The 13617-nt window shown below is 32.7% G+C and overlaps 1 long non-coding RNA gene across 5 annotated transcripts; it reads left to right on the top strand.

Moving 5' to 3' along the window:
• Positions 1-3398: 3398 nt before the first annotated feature.
• On the top strand, positions 3399-11990 carry LOC115989787. 5 transcript variants are annotated; one of them, XR_004092120.1, is made up of 7 exons: positions 3405-3625; positions 3835-3967; positions 4365-4600; positions 5351-5409; positions 8143-8224; positions 9172-9328; positions 11755-11990. It is a non-coding gene; the product is annotated as an uncharacterized LOC115989787 (long non-coding RNA). The 5 variants fall into 5 exon arrangements; XR_004092123.1 differs by lacking the exon at positions 11755-11990 and having other exon boundaries at positions 3399-3625; positions 3724-3967; positions 9172-9929; XR_004092122.1 differs by lacking the exons at positions 5351-5409; positions 11755-11990 and having other exon boundaries at positions 3412-3625; positions 9172-9929.
• Positions 11991-13617: the final 1627 nt, after the last annotated feature.

Here is a 13617-nt window from a genome sequence, read left to right as displayed (position 1 = left end):
ACACATGGTTGTTATGGAAGTGGTCTCACAGAATTTGGATGAACATAAAAATAATGGTTTAATTTTTAATTTGCAAGAAATTCTGTCAGGACAGATTTGAGTATGCTATCTTGTGTGATTTTTAGTAAATCATGGGTTTATTCTTTGACTCCGAAATTTTCATGGTTTATACTGGACATACAGGGGAGTAGTTATGTAAAATTTCATGACAATTGGATGTGTATGGACAGCCCGTTGGTATTTTACAAATAAAGCATATGCTGTTGAAATGAGCAGTAAACAACATATGCTACACCTGACTTTGTGGATTTAATTCTCAAGTTAGGTTGAATTTTTTGAGCTATAATTTAATATGCTCATCCTTTGGTTTGTTACAATCATATATAAATTTTATGAATTGGTTTCTCTATGATTTAGTACATCATGTTGTCTGATGAATGTATTTTGTATTTGTGGGAACCTCTTTGAGGTGGGATTAGGACTTCCTTGATTTTAAGAGATAGGCTTTGAGATGAATGTGTTAGTTTATGATAAGGAATAATTGATAGTAAGTAATAAGATTTGATATTTGGTTTAGGTGTTTCCAGTTCCCCAGGTTTAAGCTCCGTCAATTGTAAGCTCTCGGTTCCTCTGCTTTCAAGTAAGGGATAAGTTATATGGGCATTTGGTAAGTCATGAGATTTTTTTAAAGTATATTATGCATTAAAAGGTTTTTAATTAGAGATATGCCATATAATCATTATTCTGACAAAGATATGTTCGTGAGTTTTCAAAATCTTATGTATATGATTTAAGCATATTAATGTCATTACTAATTTCCACGAACATGATGTTTAAAGAAAATAATGGAAATGCTATTATTATGAAATGTTATGCAAAATAAGAAATTTCAGTATGATGTAAAGTATGAAATGTTTTCGGGTTATGTCTTCTGGTAATCTGAATTCGATCAAAGTATGTATTGAGGATGGCGGTTCGTCCGCGCTCAATTTAAGTATGTATTGAGGATGGCGGTGCGTCCGCGCTCAATTAAAATATGTAATGAGGATGGCGGTGCGTCCGCGCTCATAAGTACAGACTTATCATATATGGACTAACCAATATGTATTTACGAATAGCTATGTTATGTTATTAATTATGAGAGAATTATTTTGTTTAAATGCATTGTGAAAAGTAAAAGCTCTCATGGCAAGAAGAAGTTTTTGATGAAAAGAAAAGCTATTCATTAAAGATAAAAATTTCTGAAGTTCTATTGTGCTATAAAGATAAAGCTTCTGATGAAAGTACAAGTTATGTTTAAAAGTTATCAGATACCTGTTCTTTATGAAATGATTTGATTTACATGCATCCTTATTGAATTCTCATATATCTTACCTTTAATGAGCTGTGTAGCTCACCCCTTCCACTCTTTCAGTTAGCAGGTTTTATTTTGGAGCAGAGAGAGCCTTAGTCTTGTGTACCTTAAAGTATTAAGAGATGTATTATGTGAAAGTGTGGAAATTAAATAATTGGTGGATTATGTTATATATCGAGTACAGTGTAGATGCACTGACTATCAAGTGAAAAATTATATCAAGAAGTAAAGAAATAAGAATGAAAAGAAAAAAGGAAGCTTTTGTAAAAGTTTTGTAAAAGTTAAGTTGGTTCTTGTTAATATTAGTATGCTGGTCATGGTCACAAATACGAGTATCGGGTTTGGGGCGTGACAATACCCATATCTATGAGAAGGCTTTTTGGTGCTTAAGAAGCAGTTAGGAAGGGACCAATTGATATGGGTTGATACTATGAGTTATAGCGGAATCCGGTAGGCTAGAGAAGACAAATGTTTGACGTAACCTCGTTAGAGTAGGAGCTTGGAAGGTTAAGGTACACTGGGTAGATTAGGCTTGGAGGGTCTTCTGCTGTTCATGTATCCCAACTTGATTCTTTAGTGGATTATTTACCGCATGAAGGGCAACGAAGAGGTTTTACGCCGAGGACATCGGTTTCCTCTTCGATAACACATCGCTGTATTGTCCTTGTGTTTGCATCTCTTTTCCCTTAATCTTTGCCATTTAATTTCTGCTGTGGATGTGATTTTATTTGGTTTAGATTATGTTATCAATTTTATTTTAGCTTATTTATATTTTCGGCATGTACATTGTTTGTTAATAAGTTTGAATTGGTAATTTGTAATTTGGGGGTCTAAACGTTCATGGGTGTTTTACACACATTTTGAACATTTAGAATCAAAAGAAAAGAGAAACTTGAGCTTCTTGGAAGTTGTGCTACGAAATCTAAACCGGTTTTGGGGGAAAATGGTAAGTTGTTGAAGAAAGTTTTTAATGTTCTTACCTCCTTGTCAATGTGCACCTCCGGTTTTCATTCTTCAAACCCTCGTCTCTCTTCTCATGAGACTCTCATTCAAAACAATTGTTCCGTTTGGAAGAGGAAAGGTTCCTATGGTTGAGCTTTTACTTTTTTGGTCCTTAATCTAATTTTTTCAATCTATGTAGGACCCTTCATGCATTGAATGTCATATCTTCATGCATTTTGTGCATTTTACATTTCTTTGTATGCATTGCTTTTGTTTTGATCTTACTTTTATGTTTTAGTTTTGTGTGAGTAAAAAAAAATCCAAAACCACATAAAAAGTGAAAAATTCAAAAAGTTTGATCGTATATGTTGAGTACTTATCACATGTGAGTTTGGCCTAATACCTTCGTACTAATGGCGTAGTGCATTTACGAGCTTAGTTTGTTATGTATGCATATATATCTTAGTGGGAAAAATCTTGATATCTATGTGTGATTGTTGTAAATTGATCTTCAAGCTTGTCATGAATGATTAGTCCATAGTCATGTTGGTTTTGATACATACGCTGATACGCAAACTTGTGCCTATATATCTTCCCACTCTTTTATACTTTTGCTTAAAGAGCTCAACCAATGTTAAATCTCGAAAAGAGATAATGAGCTACAAAATTCGTCGCACATACTAGTGTTTGATTAGGAAAAAGGGAAAGCGACTTGTAATGAAAATGTATGATGCCCAAAAAGCGAAAGGCTTGTTCCTCGAATTGAAATATAAAAAATTTCAGGCATCAATCTTAAAATGAGATGTTTTGTTCAAAATGTGATGTATTGATTCAAAATGATCAAATGTTATGATGTGTATGAAGCCAAATGAAAAGCTTCAAAATTATGATATCAAATTTTGTAGGAGGTCATATTTGTTCATCTAATACTATATATAATAGCAGAAGCCTTTAAAGAGGTGTTGACACGTTAGGAAAAATGACCCCTTAAAATTCTGCCACGTATAAATTAAAAAGCGATAAATTATGTTGGTCGGCAATTCTATAACACCGTTTAAAAGCCTCCCATTATTAAAAAAAAAAAAAAATAACCGATTAAAATTAGATGTACATTAGGGTAGAAATAGAGAGAGGCGATGAAACAGAGAGAGGTGGACACGGAGAAAGAAGCAGAGAAAGAGAGAGGCTATGAAATCAAAAAGTTTCAAAAAATGATTTTGCAAACCCAAAACCTAGGCAGAACGAAAAAATAGAGAAGGCACGTCGTGGGGACTGGGGAGAAAGAAAAATCTGCCACCATCAGAGAAATAGGCCGTGTACCCATAACAGGTAAAGTTATTGTTTTTGTTTTTGTTTTTTTCATTTTGGTTTCAAATCTGGGAATTGAATATAATTTGGGTTTGAATTTCTTGGTTGGATTGGTTTAGATTTAGATTTTTAAATAATTTACTCATACGCTGCATATAACCTATCCCCTCTCTCATCCGTCTTTCTTCTCGCTGCCACTCTCTAATGCGCAAACCCAAATCGTGAGATAGAGTTCGTAAGAGGGATAATCGTTTCTGTACAAATTAAAAGAAAAAAGTCTGGGATAGAGAGAGGGAGTTCACTAGGCCGTATGCCCGCTAAAGTCCGTTCTCCCACCACCATCAGACTCCTGTAACCCCACAGGTAAAGTTTTTTTTTTTTTTTTTTTAATTGTTAATTTATGGATTAATTATAATTTAGATTTGGTTATTTTGGTCGAATTGATGTTGATTTAGGTGTTTGGATTAAATTTGATTTTGATTAAGGTATCTGGGTAAGAATGCTTTAGTCTGGGGTATTTGAGTTAAATTAGGGATTGGGTTTTTATTTTTATTTTTTACTCTCTTCTTTTCTTAAGTCTAAACGTGGGAATTGGAGTCTGTTTTTTGGGTGGGAGTGTTTCTTTTTAATCTAAACGTTGGAGTGTAGAATCGTGGCAGTGTGGGAGTGTTGTTGTTGTTGTTGTTTTTTTTTTTTTTTTTTTTTAAATTCTAAACGTGGTAGTATTTTGATATAATTATATCTATGTTCGTATGGCAAGAGAAAGATACAGTCACAAAGAGAGAAAGTTCGTATGGCGCCAAGAGAGAAATATCTAAGTTCCACCATTACTGTCAATTTTTCTACCGCCATCCGTTCTGTTCTCTCGCTGGACTCAAAACACCGAAACCACAAGCACACACTGGAATTGAGATTGAGGAACAGAAATCTAAGTGCCATTAACTCCGTCGATCAGGCCATTTACCTGCCATCATCAGATCACTGAAACTGCCATCGGTAATTTTTCCCCCTTTCTGAGATCTGGGTATGAAATATGACTTAGTTTTTGGGTATTTTGGTTGGATAGGTATAGATTTAGATGTTTGCTTTGATGTTTTGGGATTTTCTGTTATGGTTTGTAGATTTCAGATTTTGATGATGTTTGTTTTTTTTAATGGATATGTTTATTTAACTTAGGGAAAGGATGATTTTCTCTATGTGGTGATGGAACATCTGAGAATGAATGGGGGCATATGAGGGAAGCTTGATACTGTAGATGTGGTTGAGGTCATATGCATAGTTTTCTTATTTCAACAAATCATGTATTCAAGTTGTATTATGTTAGACGTTAATAATTGAGAAATCATATAATCTGATGGTTATACATTATCATTTTTCTGATGTTTATAACCATTCACTAAGTTGAACAAAGTAATGGTTAACAGTACAAGATTTTAAAAGTAATGTACAAATGTTAGTCAATCTATATGTTCAATTAAAAGGGAAAGGAAAAGAAATATACCAATGCGGATGATTATGATTTATGACCATGTGCATATGATTATGCTATAGAAAACCCATAAAGAAAAAGGAATAATCCAAACTTGAATGGTGACCACATGAAGATGAGAGACATACTCTTTTAATGGTGGCCGATTATTTCAACAATTACATGTTGGTGCATACACATGTATGAATGAAAATTTGCTTATGTGGGTGAGGTGTAACCAATGTATATTGAAGACTGAATTATATAATGGATTGAAGGATTTGATTATCAAAGGTGATACAACCTCAACATCAACACTAAGGGAGAGTGATTGCAGGTATTCTAAACTAATTATTGTTGCTTTTTTTTTTTTTTTTTTTGGGCTTTATATTTTTTGTGTAAAAATATAATCAAGCTAAAATATTACTTTATTGTGATAGTGGTGGGTTTTAACAATAAGTGAAAATTGTAATTCCATACTAATAGAATTTCTTTATAATTCATGAACCTCACATTCTGTACACTGAGCACAGTGCAGTTTTTGGCCCTTTTTGGGAAGGTTAATGTTTAGACGTTGAAAGGTGATGAATTGTATTCTTTGGCACATTGATTGATGGACTTTTACACTTTTCAAACATCTGGAGAATCTTTCTATTACATATTATACACAATGATTTATTATAACTATTGCAAAAACAGAGAGTACAGAGATAAAGGGGAAGGCATATATATGTGGATTCTATGAGAAGAAAAACAAAACTCAAGAAAATCATCTACCTATAAGCAAGCCATCAGGGACCCATAAACTTTAGGACATGAACATAAGATTGAGATCACAAGGAATGAAACCAAACAGCAGTAGGCAAAAAACTGTCACTCACTGGATCATGGCAGCTTGATATTATCAATGTTTCTATTCTACCTATAGAAAGGGACCCATCAGAACAAAATTGTCTTGATATCTCTTTGATGCTATTAGTTTTGGTAGCATTTGCATGAATGAAACTAGGTCATGGACATTATTTGCATCCTCAACATCCCACACCTGGAAAAAAGACCACTTAAAATTCTGCCATGTTTACAATTAAAATGCCAAAAGTCACTTGCTAAAACACTGCACGATCTAAAAACTGAAACCCAAAACACTACATCAATTGGGCATAATAGATCAAAAAGTTTAAAAACATGACTTTGCAGACCCAAAACCTAGACTTTTGGTAAACAAAGAAGGCACGAAGTGGGGACTAGGGAGAGAGAAAAATCTGAGACCGCCAACTGCTTCAAGCTGTAAGAAAATCCAGCCTCTGCCATCACCAGACCCTCTACCTTCTCATTTGGCTGATTAACCAAACCGCTTCACTATTTACCATGTCGAAACCTTTAACAGTAAGGTTTTTTTGTTTTGTTTTAAAATTATATTGTTTAAATATGTTTTAGGCTTGGCTATTTCAATCGAATTGATTTTGATTTAGGCTTAGGTTTGGGTATGTGATTTTTTGAATGCGAAATTCTTTAAAGAAATATCACATTTAAGGTTTCAAATATGCTCTTGATTTTTTATTTGTTCTTCACAATGTTGTTTGGTTAATCATCTTATAGGTTCCAAACACAACTCTGTTGGAGATAGTTCTATTTACATTGTTTAAATTTGAGACAAAATTAAGAGATTAGAGTCCCTAAGGTTTATAGAGAAATCTGAGGGTCACCCCTACAAAAGCCGCCACCTGTTATCATTAAACCAATCCATCACTGTCAGATTTCTAAAACCTCTACCGGTAATTTAAATAAATAAATAGATAGTTGTGTTTTATATAGGTTTTGATTGGCTTAGTTTTGATTAGGTATTTGGGTTAATATTAGGCTTTGAATCAGGATTTTTTTTTTTTTTTTTTTTTTTTTTTTTTTTTTTTTTTTTTTGCGGAAGAACATAAATTCATGCCATTCTTTTATGTGTTTTTGATTTAAATAATAGATAATTCCCTCTTCTTTATGTTTTGGTTTCCTATGTTCTTTTTTGTGGATGTCAACTTATTTAAGGTTTTTCTTTTTCTCTCTTAATTAAGCTTTTCTTGCATTTGTGATATAAATGACAAAGATGTCACAGATCGTATTGTTTGAGGCAAGTAATTTCATTACAATGAGTATCAACAAATTAACAGCAAGTTTTTTGAATTCCCCCTTTTATATTATTTTCAGCTTAATTTTTTTGTTTCCTGCGTTGCACAATGAACCAGATTAACAGTTCTTTTAAGACTCGCCCATCTCATTATATCTCTAGGTCAAGGTATTTTGTCCTTTTTATCTTCTTTTCTCCTTATTCTTTAAATGGTTTTCTTTTTCTCTACATGAATATTAGATGGGAATAGAATCTCTAGAAAATCACCCCATTCTCTCTCTCTCAAATTTTGCCTTTTGTTATATGCACACTAAGTGTTTAATAAAATAGCTTCATTTTTTCCCCCTTTTAACTTCAACGGACTTTAATATAACTATATGAAAGGTTTGTTGTCTGTGAAGTTGAGGTGGATCTATGAAAAGGGTTTTGGGTAAAATGGAAGGTTTGTTGCAGTCCTGTCAGTTTAAATTATTTTGGTTGTTTTAGTTGCACACCTCTAATTAGTGGCATTTATCTATAAGAAATTGTAAACTTATATTGATCTATCAAAAATAAAATTTGCATTTCTTTCAAGTTGCTTTATTCAGTTTTTTTTTTTTTTTTTTTTTTTTTTTTTTTTTTTTTTTAACAAAAAAAAGTGTTTTGATAGGAGCTTTGCTAATTTGTTTATATCATGTCTCTGAATGCAAGTAATCTTATCCTAAAATTTTAGTTTTTTTGTGGTTTGTTTTCTTTGCGTGAGTGTCTTCGTTTGCTTGAGCAACTTCACACTCTGTGAGATCTAAATAATATTTTATGTTGTCTTTTGACACTAAAGCTACTAAATCTTACATTACTAGCAATGAAGATAAGTTAATTAATTAACAATTTAACATCTTGATAACTCTGTTTCAGTTGACCAAAGTGAAAAGTTGAATCCATACTACTAACAACTCTTTTGTCCTAATTTTGAAGGAAAAATAGTCTCTACTTTCAACTTATGATGAAGTTTGAAAGTTTTTCAGTTTCTCCTACAAAGCAATTTGGACATGTAGTGGTAAATACAAATCTTTCCGTCCAGCTCTTGGCTTTATGTGATTGATATTTTCAAGGACAGAATTATCTTTTGGCTAACATTCAGAACACTCTTTTCATATGGCTGGGACATGTGCACATTTTAAACTGATTTAGAAATATTATGTTTGATATATTTGAAGGTTATTACATAATAAGTAGGGCTAATTATCATGACTTTCACATTGAAGTACATCTGAATCTACTCTTTTCAACAGACGTAGGAATATTATGTTCGTCATATTTGCTAATTTCAAGATAAGAACATGCTATAACCCATTAAATTCATCTACTTTGAGAGTTATATCTAGGAAAACCTTTGAATTATCTATGATTGGGGAATTTCGTAGTGTGTACGTGTTTTTGTTTGATTTTTTTAATATAAAAATTTATTTGACACATTCCCGTTGAGACAACCTTTAAATTCTCCATTACTAGCGAGATTGGTAGATTGTGAATAAATGTGTTTTAAAAAAAAAAAAAAAAAAACTAAGTAATGCATTCTCTTAGAGATTATTATTGTGGATGTTTATATGTAGAAGAGCATAAACTCTGAACCTTACTGAATGGTGATAGAAATGTTACAAACTACTAAATTATGAGTATTTGAACATGCACCCAATCAGATATCAATGGATCAAATAGCATGCTAACTAATATCCATCTTATTTTATCTAAAGTTTGTAACTTCACAGTTTTTCTATATTTTGCCTGTTCCTTTGTCTTGGTATGTTTAATGTTTATATGTTTTCACTCTAGATAAAAGTCTATGTTACAAAAATATATAACAAAACACACAACTTTTATTGCTTAGGATGTCTTCATCTTGATTTGATATTGATCATTAAATAGCATTATGATGTTTGAGCAATATGCATATATTTAGACACTTTTTGATGCACCATTTAATTAAATTGTCGATCATTGCAGGAAATAAAAAATGTTGTTGTGGGAAAATCAAAGAATGACGACTCCATTGAAAATCACTTTTTGATGCACCATTTAATTATGACGTTTGCCAAATGCTTCATAAACGTCACAAGACTACTAAACAGAATGCATCCAATAGGGAAAAGAATTGAATAGGGTACAATAGCAACTTATTGCTAAACTTCTATGATATAACATTTATGTTAAGATGATTTGTACGGCTATATAAGAATTTTTATGATATAACGTTTATATAATTAGAGTTTATCTGTGGTTGATTTCACACTCAATTAAATTGTAATTTCCTACTAAAATTTTATTGTATTTTATAGAAAGCATTCATATGATTAACAAACTTTACATGTTTTAACATGACTAATACATAAAGTACTCCTGTGCAATTGGGTTTATTTATGTAAATCTGAATGAATTGGGTTTATTTATGTAAATCTGAATGCATGTCAATTGCAAATACAACTGCATTTTTTATTTATAGAAATTTATTGTTGATGATAAATGGTGATTTTAAAGAGTTGGGAGTTTGGTCATGCCAAATCAAAGAATCAAAAAGATACTGTTAACATTTTTTTGGGTTGAATAAAAAGTACAGAAAAGTTACCCCAAAAAAAAGAAACTGCAATAAAAGTTACTTTGTGGAATAGCCCGCGCATTGCGCGGGTTAAAGGCTAGTTTCTATAATTGAGATAGACTACTTGACTTAGTACTAGTTACATATGACTTGATTGAATTGATCATTGAAACTTCACTCTAGATTAAAGACTATTCCACATTTGATACACACACACACAACACACATGCTTAATGTTCAATGAATGTCTTATTCATTCGTTCGATTGTACTTGTTTAAATGTGATGTGTGTGTGCTCAACTATATACTGATCAAACCAAAAAGATTTTTGATCATTTTATATGTATTTGGAAGTGATTTTTATTACTCTTTGTGTTCATGTTTAGTGCTTACTTTGTTTTTCATTGTTTTAAACATGTTTTGTGTTAAAAAATAGGTGTAAATGTTTTTCGCAACTCACTTGCAACTCGCAAAAATCTTCGGGACTCATCTCGCAACTTGCTAGTTGTGAAATTGGAAAAATGCATTTTTCGCGACTCACTCACGACTCACGAAAATCTTCGCAACTCATCTCATGACTCACCAGTCATGAAATTTACAAATTGCGAGTTCATCCAGAAGCTTTCGCAACTCCCTCTTGACTTATTTGCGACTCTCAAAAATCTTCGCGACTCGCCCAGTCGCGAAACGCCCAAAAATAGCTTTTTAAAGAGCTTTTTGTGGGAAATCTGTTTTAAACCTCTTCCATCCTCTCTAAAACCCCTCTTTCAACATATTTACATAAAAACCCAATCAATTTGAATGGTTTTTTATTTCATTAACATCTCTATAGTAATTTTAAAACTCTTTTCATTGATTTGGATCCTTAGATTATGTTTATGAGAGTTTTGTACTCTTGGTTGGAATTTTCATCATAGGGGTTGAGAAAACTTAATTTTTGTCAAATTTTTGTATGGGATTAGTTTCTTTTGATGATTTGCTTTGGATGTTGGCCCCTTATGGCAAAAAGAACATGTATTAAGGGTGGATTTCATGATGTTCATGCATTGTTTTACATTGTTGTTCATAGTGTGCACGCTAGGTGTTTGATAAAATATATCTTAAGTATTTTCTCATTTGTTTGGTCTCCGATGAGTATCAAACTTTGAGGTTTCTCATGTTTTCTCATGAGGAACATATTCGGATCATTGGTTGTGTATTTAACACACCTTGCCTCACATATGCATTTTCCATGCTTTGGTCATGTATTGCACATAGCCACCTTTTGCACACACCTTTGCTACCCTTGTCATGTATTGGTCTATACCTTGTTTCTTCATCCTAGCATGTCATGTTTACCTTATGCTTTGTAGCATTTTATTTTTTTCTTTTGTTTGAGCTTCATTTTCTCATTCATCTTGCATCCCTCATGCATCTTTATTCTTGTTCATACCTTCATCTCTTGCCCTCATTTCCCCTTATCCCTTTCTCTATTCATGTCAAAAAGGGGGAGAGTATACTCTAGATTAGTATACCGGAGAGTTTTGTTATTTCTATATGACTCTTGTACACATTCTTAGGGGGAGAAATTTTATTTCTTGTGCACATTTATAGAGGGAGAGATATTCTATGGGGGAAATGCATATACCAAGGAGGAGAAGACGTTGTATTAATAAGAAAACTCTATTTTGTTTGCTTTTCTTTATGTTTGTTTTCTTGTTCGCTTTATGGTGCTTTGATTTATGTTTAGTATCTATGCTTTGTTGTTCTCATTGCATCATGTTTGTGTGTTGGACATGCATACATTCTTATGCTATTATGTTTCATTGAATGCATGTTCGGATGATCATTTGCTTTGCTTTGTGATCATTGTAGTCATTTCTATATGACTGTTTTGGTGTATGATCAAGTTGCTCATATGTTTACTTGATTGCAATTGACTTGTTACATTATACTTGTCCTTTTATTACTTGCTTTACCTTGAGGGTCTAATGTGTTTTGTGGAAGCGTTTCAGGTTACAGGTATATATATTCCAAGTTCATTACAGCTTCTATGATTCATGATCGGGGGAGTGATATGATAAGGGGAGAAAGAGAGAAAGAGAGAAAGAGCTTTGTGTTATATTAACTATGTTTTTGCTTTGCTCATAGTTCATGATTATGTTTAGCTGTTTAAACTATATTTTATTTGTACCTTTGCTTTGTAGCTCAGTACTTTTAGTTAATGTTATGCATTTTCTTTAGTACTTCACTCTTGTGCCCTTATTGGATTTTATATCCTTGATGCAATTACCTTGAGTTTTTGTATCGGTTGAGTGTTGGACATGTAAATGATACTTTGCGTTGAGCTTATTAGCTTGCATGTTCAGATGTTCATTCCTTGTGTGAATGATCATTGTGATCACTATTTAGAGTGGTTGTCCCTGTTTGGTTAAGTCATGCTTTAATACTTTAATCTTCATCGCTTAATTGCATTATGTTTGCTCCATATGCATTTCAAGATTTCTGCTTACAATGATCTTCTTATGTTGTTGTTTTAAGGAAATACTTGTTCGTATGATTCAAGAGCTTCACAGTTTCTAAAATTAGGATGTAAGTAAGTTTTGGCAACTGTTTCCAACTCACATGTTAAGTCTAGAGTCTGTTTTAAGGTTTTGTCATAGAATAGCCAAATGAGGGGATTGTAAGGTTGAATTTATTCAATCATGTGTTGGCTTTATTTCATACCAAATTTGCTTGTAATTTAGCAATTAGATACCCTGTATTTAGGTGGGAATCATGTAAGGGTAGTGTGTGAGAGAGTGTAAAGAAATCTCAAGAAGTGTGCAATTCAAGGGAGTCTCATGATTGGATCTTTCGACTAGCAAGTCGCTAGAATGGCACACATGAGAAGCATGCAGGGGGAGTTGAAGGATCATGACAGCTGGAGCATGACAGGACAAAACTTCCAGTTTGGCCAGGCAGTTTGCTCACGACTCAAACTCACGACTCGTTCCAGTCGCGAGGTCGAGTCGCTAGAATGCTCTGTTTGTTGAAAACTGACCTTTCGCATTCCTCATACACCCTACTATAAATACCCTTATACCCACAAAATTTAGAAAGCTTCTAAAGAGAATTTTGAGAGAAAAACCCTAGAGAAAAACAAGATTGACTCATCCACAATCTTCATCCTTTGATTCTCCAAATTCCTCTACTCTCACCCTCTCCATTGATATATCCTTGAAAGGTACAATTAGCCAAATCTTTATCTCACCATACCTATATCAATGATGAAGTATTTTGGTACTTAGAAAGCAGTTCAAAAGGGACTAATTCATTTTGGTTGATGCAATGGGCGATTGCGGGATCTGGTAAACTAGAGAAGACAAGGTTCGGGGTAACCCTATTGGAGCAAGAAGTTTGGAGGGTTTAAGTGCACTGGGTAGATTAGACTTAGAAGGTCTTCTGCTATTCATGTATCCCAACTTTATTCTTTAATGGATTATTGACTGTTTGGAGGGCGGCGGAGAGGTTTTTCGCCGAGTACTTCGGTTTCCTTTTCGATAACACATCACCGTCTTATCTTTGTGTTTGCATCTCTCTTCATTTACTCTTTACCTTTTAATTACTACAGTGATTGTATTTAATTACGGTTTAGAGATATGTATATAAACTAAATATTTTTTGGAAAATAATAAAAACATTATAAATTTTATTACATTATATATACAAATTGATATAACAATTGATGTGATTGGTAAATGTGAATTAAAAACATAGTAAAACATAATAAATTAAAATCATATTTTATTAGTAATACTTTAATTTTAATAGTTATACAAAAAATTTTGTAATATTTTTAACATCAATTTTTTTTAGATGTGCTACATCCACAATAT

This window comes from Quercus lobata, chromosome 5, assembly GCF_001633185.2.
Source record: "Quercus lobata isolate SW786 chromosome 5, ValleyOak3.0 Primary Assembly, whole genome shotgun sequence".
NCBI lineage: Eukaryota > Viridiplantae > Streptophyta > Magnoliopsida > Fagales > Fagaceae > Quercus > Quercus lobata.
This window is presented reverse-complemented; position numbering and strand designations above follow the sequence as displayed.